At 40.1% G+C, this 12,558-nt stretch overlaps 1 protein-coding gene across 1 annotated transcript in view; it reads right to left on the minus strand.

Moving 5' to 3' along the window:
• The window catches only part of GTF3C2 (general transcription factor IIIC subunit 2), a 2,978,836-nt gene that overhangs the window by 91,308 nt on the left and 2,874,970 nt on the right, over nucleotides 1–12,558 (minus strand). The gene's annotated exons all lie outside the window — the stretch shown is intronic.

Genomic DNA, 12,558 nt, shown 5'->3' on the forward strand with positions numbered 1-12,558 from the left:
TTGGTGATTTTTTTTGAAAACGTGTATACGACTATAACCTTGGAGATATGGAGCAGTTATTAATACAGCACCTTGAGTTGACTCAGCGACTTTTGAAAGTTTTGCAAGAACGGCGTGAGAAAACTGTTTGTGAAGCAGACGCTCTGGTTACTGACTCGCAGGAGCGTTTGCTTACGTTACACTCTACTCCTAACACCAGCGCACACAAGCCGCTAGCTAGTAATGGTTCGGGGAGCCTGAGAGGAGGTGACACCAATACAAGAAGTGCAAGGGTTATCGTTGCATCTCCCAGAATGGCTCAGAACGCTAGGGACGGTCGTGGTGAGAGAGGCGAGAGTACTGCTGGTAACTTTGAACATAACTATACAGATTTGAAGGCTTTTTTGATTACACCTACCTTTTCCAATGGATTACATTTTAATGTTAGAGACATGGGCAGCCTTAACCAACAATTTAAGGACTTTGAAAGGATTCTTAGAACCTTCAAATCTTTACAGATGGACAACGTATTTTTGGAGAGGTCATTGGAATTAGGGCAAGTTCCCAAAGGACTTCGTGTATTTAAATTGCCATTTGGCTTTACAGAAGGTACTGTGTGTTTTGATCAGTTATTAGAACTATTTGATAAAACAGGGTTGGACTTGATTAAGCTTATTATTTGCAATAACAATTCTAAGCTCACAGTTTTGTCAGAACAACTTGTGTTATTAGATAAAAATATTAAACAGGATTCGCTTTTTGAGCACAACAAGTTCCGTTTAGAACAGATTTTTAAGGACTTGGACAAGTTTACTTGTAGGGGCTTGGATATTAAAAATGATAAATTACAACGTGATTCCCTTGATTACAAGAATAAAAAAGTGTTCTCCCATTTTAAACAGTATAAAAGTATAAAACACTTTGATAATATAGGAGACAAAAATGTGTACGACAGAGGTCAGGCTGTAAGGGATAATAATAATAATAATAATAATAATAATAATAATAGTAACAATGAACAACCAGATGCTTATAGAAATGGTAACAACCCTGATTACTGTGATTCTAATTATGTTGAAGGGCAACTTGATTTTTTAGAGGAACCGACTCTGAGAAGGTCAGAGAGGTTACGCAACAGGTATGGACCAGCACAACAGAACACTTATTACAGTAACACAGCACACAAGAACAATGTATGGTACAAATAGGAACTGAAGATCTTAGGGAGATTAACACTTTACTTGATTCTCCTGGTAATGATTTTAATAGTGATGGTGTTGTTACCTATTTATTCAACTATACTACTAATTTGTCTGATTTTGATATGCTTGATGAGAGAGCACACAATTTGACTGAGAACTGCTCTGATATTAATGATGTCTTTATTACTACCAAAGGTGGTTTTAGTGTGTATAGTTACACTGATACACAGTTTGGAAATAATTTTTTAGCTCTTTTTAAAAGAGGTTTTAGATTTATTCCTTCTTTTAAACTTGACATTGGTAAAATTTTAATTTAAAATTGTATACTAGATTATTAAACCTTAAAGTATTTTTTGCTAATAATCATTCGGTTGGTCATAGTGGTATAGCACATCTGACACTAAAACGCAGCAGCACATTTATTCCACCAAGTAATCCGATGATCCTTATTTTCGAAAAATTATGTGAGATTCAATTTAGAAAGGCTTTAAAGAAAGAAAATGGTATGACTGAGAACCTTACATCTGCAGAGAAATTTTGTCTTAAAGAAATTGCCACCTCTGATAATTACAGAATTATGAAGCCAGACAAGGGAGGTGGTGTGGTTATTATGACTAACATTGATTACTTTAACAAAATGACAATAATGTTGAATGACACTAGTACATATGAAAAGGTAACAATATATGAGATGACAAGGGCCTATATGAAAGTAGATTGGTTAATATATGAGTATTTGATGGAAGGTATTATAACTAAAGATGAATATAGCTATTTAAATATTGAATTCCCCATCACTCCAACTATTTTTGGTATCCCCAAGATACACAAAAACATACAAAATCCACCTTTTAGGCCTATTGTGTCTGCAAAAGGGTCTAAAACTGAGGCCTTGGCATCCTTTATAGATGTTAATTGTAAAAACATTCTTGGTAAATTACCACATATTTTAAAGGATTCTTGGCATTGTCTGAACCTTATCAGACAACATAATGTAATTATTATTCCTGATTTAATTATGGCCACAATTGATGTGGTTAATTTATTTTCAGTCATTCCTCATAAGCAGGGTTTGGAAATGTTTGAAGCTAGTATACTAAGCTATAGTGATATGGATGCCAGTAAATGTCGGCTTTTATCTGATTTAATGGAAATTGTGTTGGATAATAATTTTATTTATCTTGATGGAGAGTTTTATAGGCAAAGTACTGGTGTTGCAATGGTTGCCAGATGTGCCCCTATATATGCAAACCTGGTGTTAGCCAAATGGGAAAATGACTGTGTGTTCACATCTATTTATTGGCAGAATGTTTCTCTTTATCTGCGTTACCTTGATAACATAACTGTATTTTGGAAAGGTGAAAAATTTGTATTGATTAAGTTTATTGAATATCTGGGGACTACATCTGATTTTCTTAAGTTCACAAGTAATATTCAAGATAAGCAATGTGAATTTCTGGATCTTACCTTGTCTATTGATGGTAATGGTTTTCATTCAAACATCTTTAGGAAAAAAACCTACTCTAATTCTTTTTTACATTTTGACAGTTGTCATCCTATGTATCAAAAAAGGAACCTGATCAAAGGACAAATGGTCAGATTATCAAGAATTATTACTGATGATAGTATATTTAAACTTGAAATAGAGATTTTGTCTAAAATGTTTTTGGATCGAGGATACCCAATGAACCTTATTGATACTATTAAAAAGGAAATTTTCATTAATAGGAATATACTTTATAAACCTATAATTATATATAGATTTGACAATCTGTCCAATAGTAGTACGAGCTTGACTAGACATGATTCCTTTATTTTGCCCTTCAACGACACATCACATTTTTTAGCCAATATTATAAAAGACACTTGGACAAGTGTGTTTGATAACGCTGAGCTTTCTAAGTTGTTGGGAAGTCAGCCCAAAATTACCTTCAGTAGAAGTAGAAACCTGAAGGATATCTATGAGTCTAACAGTTACAGGAATTTATATAAAGTATCTAAAATGAGTAAATGTGGTACTTGCCACACCTGTAAATACATTAATGATGGTCCTTATGTTGCAATACAGGGTTTTAACAAAACTATTCGTTGTCCTGGTTACTGTAACTGCAACACTAAGATGGTCACTTACCTGGCTACTTGTTCCACATGCCCAGCATTTTATGTTGGTAAGACTATTAGGAAGCTAAGGGAATGCATAGTGGAGCATGCCAAGGATATTAAGAAACATAAGACCAACAGTATATATATGCATAGTACCAGATGTTCTAGCTTTAAAAGATTTATATTTTTTGTTATAGGTAGAATACCACACAATATACACAAAGGTGGGGACGACAAGATCATGCTCGAGGCTATGGAATGTTTATGGCAATTAAGATTGAATGCATGTATGTTACCAGGTATAAATGAAAACATTTCCATTTCAAGTATTTTAAAATATAGGTCACATTTTATATGACCATATTTTAATATTATAAGTTATTCATGTAATATTGCACAGTTTATAATGGTTTGTACATATATATATATATTTTATACATTTTTTTACATACACACATATTTACATATTTATTTATAAATATATATATATATCTATTGGTATAGTAATTTTTGAATATTAAATATTAAATATTTTATAATTACAAATTAGATATATATATTATTTAAAATATTTAAAATAGGTAATCAACATTTTTATTTTGTATTATTTATTATATATATGTATATATATATATATTTTTTTTTATTTATTATACATATATTTTAAACAAGGTTTTGAATATGGTTTTATTGACGCCAAGTGATTTTTATACTTTTTATACAGTCTATACACTTTTTACTGTGATATTATTAAATAATTAAATAATTAATTTTATGATGTTAATTGGTTAATTAAGTGATTAGGACAATTTATTGTGTATATATATGAATGGTCTTGTGTTTGTTCTTTGTACTCTGATGATGCCCTGATGTTTGGGTGAAAGCGCTAAGTACTTTATTTTTGTTCAGTAATAAAGCAGGTTGATGCAGTTCACTGTGTGGGTTCTTATTCTTACTAGTTCACTTCGTGTTAGTTGTTCTTGTGGAACTATTTTTCTTTCCTCTAATTTCTCTCTCAATCTTTTTGTATATCATCTGTCTGGAAGTTCTGGGCTTCTTGCATAATAATAGCAATACACAATTTCTTTCTTACCCTCAGTAGCCCAACTCTATTGTCTTTATGGTTTTTTTTTGGCCTATAAGTTTTTGTGGACTAATACTTCCTTGTAAGACGGGGGGGAGGGCATCCTCCCCCTGGGCCTGGCCTAGCCCCACTGTAGGAATGTTTCTGTGTCTTGAGGATTCTAAAATGTCATTTCTTCCAGTCCAGGCACCAGGGTGCCTACCAGGATTGGGCACTTTCTTTATCCTGGGTCTTGTGCATCAAGCTTTTTATTTTTTAACCTACTTCTGTCCATGATATATGCTATATAAAATACAGTCTATATATCAGTGTCGTCTTAGTGAGATTTTGTAAAAACCGGCGTCCACCTCATGAAGGTACTCACCAAGACTTGAGGATGAATTCAATTACACCAATTCTACTCTCCTTTTTTTGCTGATTTATCATCTCTCTATTCAAACTCTGAGTTTCCTGGTAGAGTGAGCTCATGTGCAGCCAGGCAGGGGTTTGCCATGGTAGGAATACCAACAGGAAATGGACTTAGAAATCCAGCTTGTAATGGTTAGCTTAGATACGGCCTGGCCCAGCCTGGAGTCCATGAAGGAGACTAACAGTTGGTCTGACTTACGAATAGACTTGGTCTTATCCAAATAAAATCTCAGCTGTCTATGAACATCTGAGGAATGTAGGAGTCTTTCACCCCTGTTCTGTGGGCTGGAAAAGAAAGTGGGCAGACTAACAGACCTTTTGAGACACAAATCATTTGCCACTTTAGACATGAAAGAAGGACTAACCTTTATGGACACATTGTCCTTGTGAAAAATAAAGTGTGAGACAGCCATGAGTGCTTGTAGTTTTGAGACTCTCCTGGCATGAGGGAGAGCCAGGTAGAGAGTTTGAAAGAAGCAGCAGAGGCTGCCACAATAGGAGGCAAAATGAGTTTTTCTAGCACAGAGTTGAGGTCTCAAAGTGGGGGCACAGGTTTCCTCAGAGGTCTTAGTTATAACATCCATTTCAAAAACTGTTTGCATATAACAAGCAAATTGAGAGGTAGACAGGCAGAGATGACTGACATGTGGGCTTTGATACAGGAATATACTGGATCTGTTTTTCTATGCTCACAAAAGTACAATAAGAAAAAAGAAACATCTGATTTCAAGGGATCCGGACTGTTTGAATGACACCATATAGGAAATTTCTTCTATTTAGCTACGCAAGTGGTGGGTGTCCTTGTCTCTTACAGAACCTGAAGCATGTTCTCAGAAAACTGGTGTCTGTAAAGGATCAGAATCTTATCATACACAGGCTTAGGTTGAAGGACGGCAAGTTGGGATGAAGCAGTGAAACCTTCTGCTGTGTGACGAGGTCCACTTTGTGGGGTAGTTTGTGGTGATTTGGCTAGATGGATAGAGAAGGGGGAACCAATGCTGCCTTGGCCAAAAGCGAATTACCAGTAGGATTTTTTTTCTTTTTGGTTCTTTAGTAATAGGTTTGGTATCAGACAGAATATGGGAAAGGCATAAAGGAATCTCCCTGTCCATTGAAAAAAGAGTGCATCTGTCCTCCATGCCAAGGAGACCTGGTGCAAAAGAGCCGCTTGCTGCTTTCCAAGGCAAATACATCTGTGGTGTTCCCCACTTGTGGATTATGTCTAAAATGCCAAGACTGTTGAGGGTCCAACTGTGAGGATCTTCGCAGGATCTGCTTAGCAAGTCAGCCAGAACATTGTCCTGTGATGGAATATATACTGCTTGAAAGAACATGCTCCCCTGGGTAGCCAGGTCTCAAGCTTGTTTATATACCACATGACAGGGGTGTTGTCTGTGAAGACTCAAAGACAGCCTGGTTTCCACAGGTGTGAAAAAACCTGAAGAGCTGAAATGACAGCTCTCATCTACAGACTGATGTGTTCTTTCCTGAGGCTGGACTCCCAAATGTTGTGGACCTTGTGGATGCCCATCCAAGCCACCCCCCAGCCTCTTCCGAGGCATCTGTGTACATTTCTTGACAGAGTCTGTGCTTTGAAAGGCAGTTCTAGATTGAGGCTTACCTGAGTTAGTCATAGTTAACTCTCCTTCTTAAGGCAAGGTATGAGAAAAAAATCTTGGTGTCTAGGAGGGTGAATGTGTGTGCTGGGATCATACAGTTTTCAGGTACCACTGAATTTTCCTCATATGCAGCCTGTCTTAAGGAAGTATTGGAAAGGTTGCTGACATGAATTTCAATGATCTTAGAACCTCTCTCTTGCCAAACAGGCTTTGAGGGAGGTTAGGGACTAAATGTAAATTGTAAAGCTTTGCACATTTTCCAGAGTAAGTAGGTTTGCATCATTTTGGTGTCCAATCTACAATCCTAGAAAACTAGGTCCTGAGTGGGCTGGAGGGAGTACTTTTTTTTTTTTTTTTTTTTTTAGTTGACTGTGAACCCCAAATGAAAGTGAAAACAGACTGAATTGGAGATGTTGCATTAAGACCTGAGGTGAAGAGGCCTGGATAAGCAGATATCACATGAGCTAGGCACTTTGTGAATACTCTGTGGCTGTAAGAAAGCTTAAAAGGTAAAGAAGCAAACTGAAAGTGAGATGAGCCAGTAAGTACCTCACAAATTTCCTTAAGGAGGGATGAATGGGAATATTTAGACAGGCATACTTCAGATCCACAGATACTAGGAATACCTGTGGAAGAATATAGGGTAATAGGGTCTGGAGGGAGAGCTATCAAAGTTGGCATTTTGAGGAATGTGCTGAGCAAAGAGAGATACACTAAGAGCCTCCATTGTTCTTCATTTGGAACCAGGAACAAGTCTGGAGTAAAACCCCTTCCAACAAAATGGAAGAGGCACTGGTTCTACCGTGCCTTGGGCCTGTAGTTCCTGAAGGATGGGAGGAAGAAGCTTTAGCTGTTTGTGGAGTGGAGGGAGTTCCTGCCAGACTCGGCATAAAAAGTTATTTACTTATAATGTTCCATCTGTGTTGTCCATTTTCATTCTTCAACCAATGGGTTCAGATCCGACTCATCTACTTTCTACAGATTCTAGGATCTGAAGCTCGAGCTCCTCCCTTACCCGTAACGTCCCTACCACCACAACACGTCAGACTGAGTTTGCTGCTAATATATACATTATACACATATAATACAATAATAATGCTACAGTAGGAAAGTGACAGTTGAAAGATCAGGCACTCAAACAGAAACTATGATTCCCATCAACACTTCCATTAGGTCTCTCCCAAAAAGGACAGGGGGGAAGGAGGGAGAGATGAGGAAGAATAAAAATAGACAACAAAGATGGAACATTATGGTGAGTACACAACTTCTGTATCTGATGTTTTAATTTTCATTCATTCCTCAACCAATGGGATAGAGTACCCAACTACAGAAAACTTGGGTGTCCCTCATGAAGGATGTTCCAGAGCACCACAGAAACAAAGGCAGCTCTATTCCTGGAAATGATATCTAATTTGTAATGCGCAGTAAAGCTATGAGTACTTGACCAAGAGGCGGCTGCGCAAATATGATCAACAGAGGCTCTACACCACAAAGCTGCTGAAGTAGACACTGACCTGGTTGAATGTGCCTTCAATTGTCTAGGTAATGCAATATCTTTAGGAAATGCAATCTGTTATCCATTTGGCCAGGGTGGTCTTAGAAACTGGCCTTCCCATTCTTACTTTAGAAAAGGAAACAAATAGTTGATCAGATTTTCTGAATGCTTTTGTTCTGCCCTTGTAAAAACACAATTGTCTATGTACATCAAGAAGATAAACAGTGTATTCACCTTTATTTTCAAAATTAGGGAAGAACACTGGCAGATTGATGACCTGATTGATATTATTTTCAGAGGCAACTTTTGGTAAAAAGGAAGGATTTGAAAGTAAACGGACTCTGTGAAAGGTCAAATGTGGTTTGGAAGACGGTGTTTGGAATTCCAATACTCTTCTAGCAGAGGATATAGCAACCAAAAACATAGTTTTCTGAGACAGAAACTTTAGATCCACCTTTGCTAATGGTTCAAAAAGAGAATGTGCTATGGTATGCAAAACCATGATGAGATCCCAGGTTGGAGTGGGGTCTTTTATTGGAGGTCTGGGTAAGAAAGTACCCCCAAGAAAACCTTTATACAATTTAGATGGTGCCAAAGAGGAAGCATTACCTCCTATATGGTAATTAGAGATGGCTGCCAGTTGAACTTTAATAGTAGAGAAACTTACTCCATTCTGGAAAACTGAAGCAAGAAAGTCTAGTACTACTGGGATTGGAGCAGTGAAAGGATCTAATGGATTCTGATGAGCCCAAGTAGTGAATCTCTTCCATTTATTTTTGCATATCTTTCTAGTAGAAGCCTTGTGGTAATATACAAACATTTTTCGAACTGGAAAGGAAAGCCTGGAATGTCTAGCCATCACTGGAATTAGAGAAACCATACAGTCAGTTTGAGGTCTACAAGATCTGGGTGAATCTCTCCTGAAGGGTGAGAAAGGAGAGCTGGACTGGGATCCAGCATCCAGGGAGGACGTACTAGTTGAGACCAAAGGAAAGGGAACCATACCTGTCAAGACCAAAAGGGAACAATGAAGATCATTCTGCTCTTCAACTGCTGTGCCCTCTCAAGAAATTTGGGGATGAGAGGTTGGGGAGTATAAGCGTAAAGGAGACCGGAGGGCCAAATATAAACTAGAGCACCTTTCATACCTGAGGAGGTATCAGGGCAAAAAACCTGCTCCATTTGTTGTTGGCAGGGGAAGCAAATAGGTCACAGGAAGGTTGACCCCACTTGTGGAAGATCATGTTTGCCAATGATTGCTTGAGAGACCACTCCTGAAGCATGAGGATGGTCCTGTTGAGCCTGTCTGCTAGAATGTTGACTTTCCTGGTATGTGCATTGCTACTAGAAAGTGATATGGAAGAGATCGCCCACTGCCAAACCCCCAGTGCTTCTAGACAAAGGGGGTAAGATCTGGTTCCCCTCTGTTTGTTGATGTACCAGACTATTGACATGTTGTCCGTTTGTATTGAGACAGTCCCTGGAGGGAAAAAGCTCTGAAATGCCTGCAACACTAGAAGCCCTGCTCTCATCTCTAGAATGTTGATATGCAGACTGGTCTCCTGTATTGACCACATGCCTTGGATGCCCCCCTCCCCCAACGGGAGGCATCTGTGGTCAGTGTGGTGCTAGGAGGGGGGGGAGGAAGAATAAATGGATGCCCTTTCTTTATTTCTTCTGAGTGGACCCACCAAAGATGAGAATTTTTGCGTAATACAGACAATTTTATGGGATGACATGAGGTAGTGATGCAAGGACCATTGTACTGTTACAGTCCATCGGAGGATTCTCATATTTAAGTGAGATGTTGGAATCAAGGTTACAGTGGTAGCTACTGAACCTAATGCTTTGAGGACCAATCCTGCTGAGGGTGTTGGAATAGCAAGAACTTGCCTGATGTGCATTATCACGGAAAGAATTCTGTTCTGAGGCAGGAAAGCTAGACAACTGACTGTGCCCAAGTGGGCCCCTATGAAATATATCACCTGACCTGGCTAAAGATGAGATTTTTGCATGTTGACTGTGATTCCCAGTGTCAGTGCTAGGTGGAGCAGATAATGTCTGGCTTTTATTAGTAGATGCCTGGTTGGTGCGGTCAGGAGCCAGTCGTCTCAATAGGGAAATACTCTGAATCCAAGCAGTCTCAAGTGAGCTGCTACCACTGCCATACATTTGGTGAACACCCTGGAAGCTGTGGTGAGACCAAATGGCAGGATTCTGAACTGGTATTGATTGGCTCCCAGACGGAGGCGGAGAAATTTTTGAGAGCATCTGTTCATTTTGATGTGATAGTACGCATCTCGAAGTTTGATAGAGCACATCTAGTCATCCTTTTGGAGAAGAGGTAGAATGGAATGGACCGTGATAATCCGGAATTTAGAGTTCTTCACAAATTGGTTGAGGTAAGTTAGGTCGAGAATTGGCCTTAGGGTTCCCTGTCTTTTTTGGCACTAAAAAGAACCTCGAGTAAATTCCAGATCTGTTTGGCTGGATGACTCTTGTCTAGCAGCTTTGCAATTTCTTGAGCTGCTAACTCCCTTTGATTGGGTGGAACATCCAGGAGAATTTTCTTTGGTTTCACTGGAAGTTGTAAAAAGGGAATGAAGTATCCTCTGGATATGATCCTTTGGACCCAAAGATTGTTTGTGATGGCTAGCCAAGTGTCTTTGTGCAAGGACAGGTGCCCCTGATTGCCTCCAGAGAAGAACAGTTAGACAACCTCTCAGGAGCGCTGAAAGGACCTGTCCAAGAAAGAATCTCGAGATCCTTGATTCTGCTGTCTCACTCTGTCACGTGGATGGCGTCTACCATTATAACTGTTTCCCCCTCTGCCGCTGGGGGAAATTTCTCCAAGTGACTCCTGGAAAGGACCTTCAGACTTCCTGAACCACATCATCTTACCACCATGCTGGTTCCTAGAAAAAGGTGTCTGTGGGGTAGAAAAACGAATTCCAATGGCACACCAGGTCTTTCTTTCCTGTTCACTTTGGAAGATGTGTCTCTTTCACTGTTGGGCGAAACAATGGCAATTCATCAAAAGGAACACTGATGAATGATGCCTTGAAGGGTTCTGCGAAGTCACACAACCTCATCCACGCATGTCTCCTTATGGCTATGCCTGAACTGGCTACCACTGAAGTATCTTCTGCGTTGTGCAAGATTAACCGCATGTACATATTAGAGATGGATATGTAAGGTGGCCATTCTTGAGGAAAAGGCTTTCTGTTCTTCTGCAGACATGGGTCCTGGGGCAGAATTAGAAAGTTCCTTTATTAAGTCTGTCTGTAATCTGGTTAAGTGTGCCAGCAATTCAGAAATCACAATGTGAAAGTCACTGACACACAGACCCACTTCTCAAACCTGCCCAAAGCGTTAGACTCCCTTGTGAGGGGGGTGGACAGTGGAGCGCTGTTCCGCTAGCTCCTATTTAGTGGCTGCTGCAACATCTATGGGATCTATGGGAATTCCTTTCAGCCACTGCTACTTGCGGGGGCACTAAGAATTTTATCAGGTCACTTAGGAATAGGTTCCATGGAGTCTGGTTCCTTCCATGCCCTGCAGGAGGACAAGATCTATAAGCTCATCCACAAAGGGAAGAACCCAAGATGTAGATGGTCCAAGCCCGAAGGCTTCCAAAAACACCAATCCCTCCTGGGAAGGGTTTTGGGCAGACCAACCACCTTTCTGGTGAAGGATCTCTAAGATGTCTCCAAATGAGAGAGACCTTCCAGTGGATATCTAAGAGACCCTTCCCCTCATCAAAGTCGGTGTCTTCAAATTCCTGTGGGGAATCCAAATGCCTCCAATTGCAGATTCTCTTATCGGGAGCCTCCTTGGCGGAATGTTCCGGTGATGTATTGGAAGAGACAGGGAGCTCCATAGGTGGAACTGTTTGGAAGCTTTCCTGGGCTGGCTGTCCCTGAGGTGGAGGATGTGAAGGCTCAGACACAGGATTCAGAGAAGGTTCAGGACACAGATCCAAATATGGAAGAGTAGACATTGCTCTTGGCTGACAGTAGACCCTCTCCACTACCTCGTAGGTGGAGGGACCTACAGAGACCAAGGGCAATCCCTCAGGAGTAGAGCCTCTCGGAACAGACTACCATTGATTCCCTCAATCTCCTGCCCAGAGGAAGGAGTTGGATCCAAGCTGTCAAGCGCCGAGGCTCTGAGAGGAAATGACAGCTCCAAAAACTTTGGAGTCGAAGTCATCCCTCGGATCTGATGCCAACACTTTGGCTCCTAGTGCCATCGTGCTCCAAAAGGGTTGCAGCCGATCGGGTCAGGGAAGTTGTACGAGTCGAAATAGGAAACACCGTCAGATCCATCATGTCAGAACTCTCGGATTAGTGGGCTCTGAAACAGGTGGACAGATCGGAGAAAGAGTATCACTGGAAGACAGGCAGGTTTGATGGCTCATGGATCCGGTGGGGGACAGAGCTAGTAAAACTCCCATCTGGATCTGCATTCTGAGGAATCTCCTCATCATCCTATCCACCTCTGCTTCAGAAAGACCTAACAGATGATGAAGTGGACGGTGACCTGAAGGACTTCTTTGGAGTTTCTTGCAGAAAAGGTGACCTCTGTCTCGGAGACACCAGTTTTGGTGAGAACCTAGGAACATGGGGTCAAGGGGATGGAGCCTTGAATTGCATCAGATCCAAATAC

This window comes from Protopterus annectens, chromosome 6.part1, assembly GCF_019279795.1.
Source record: "Protopterus annectens isolate FY-2018-M chromosome 6.part1, PAN1.0, whole genome shotgun sequence".
Classification (NCBI taxonomy): Eukaryota; Metazoa; Chordata; order Ceratodontiformes; family Protopteridae; genus Protopterus; species Protopterus annectens.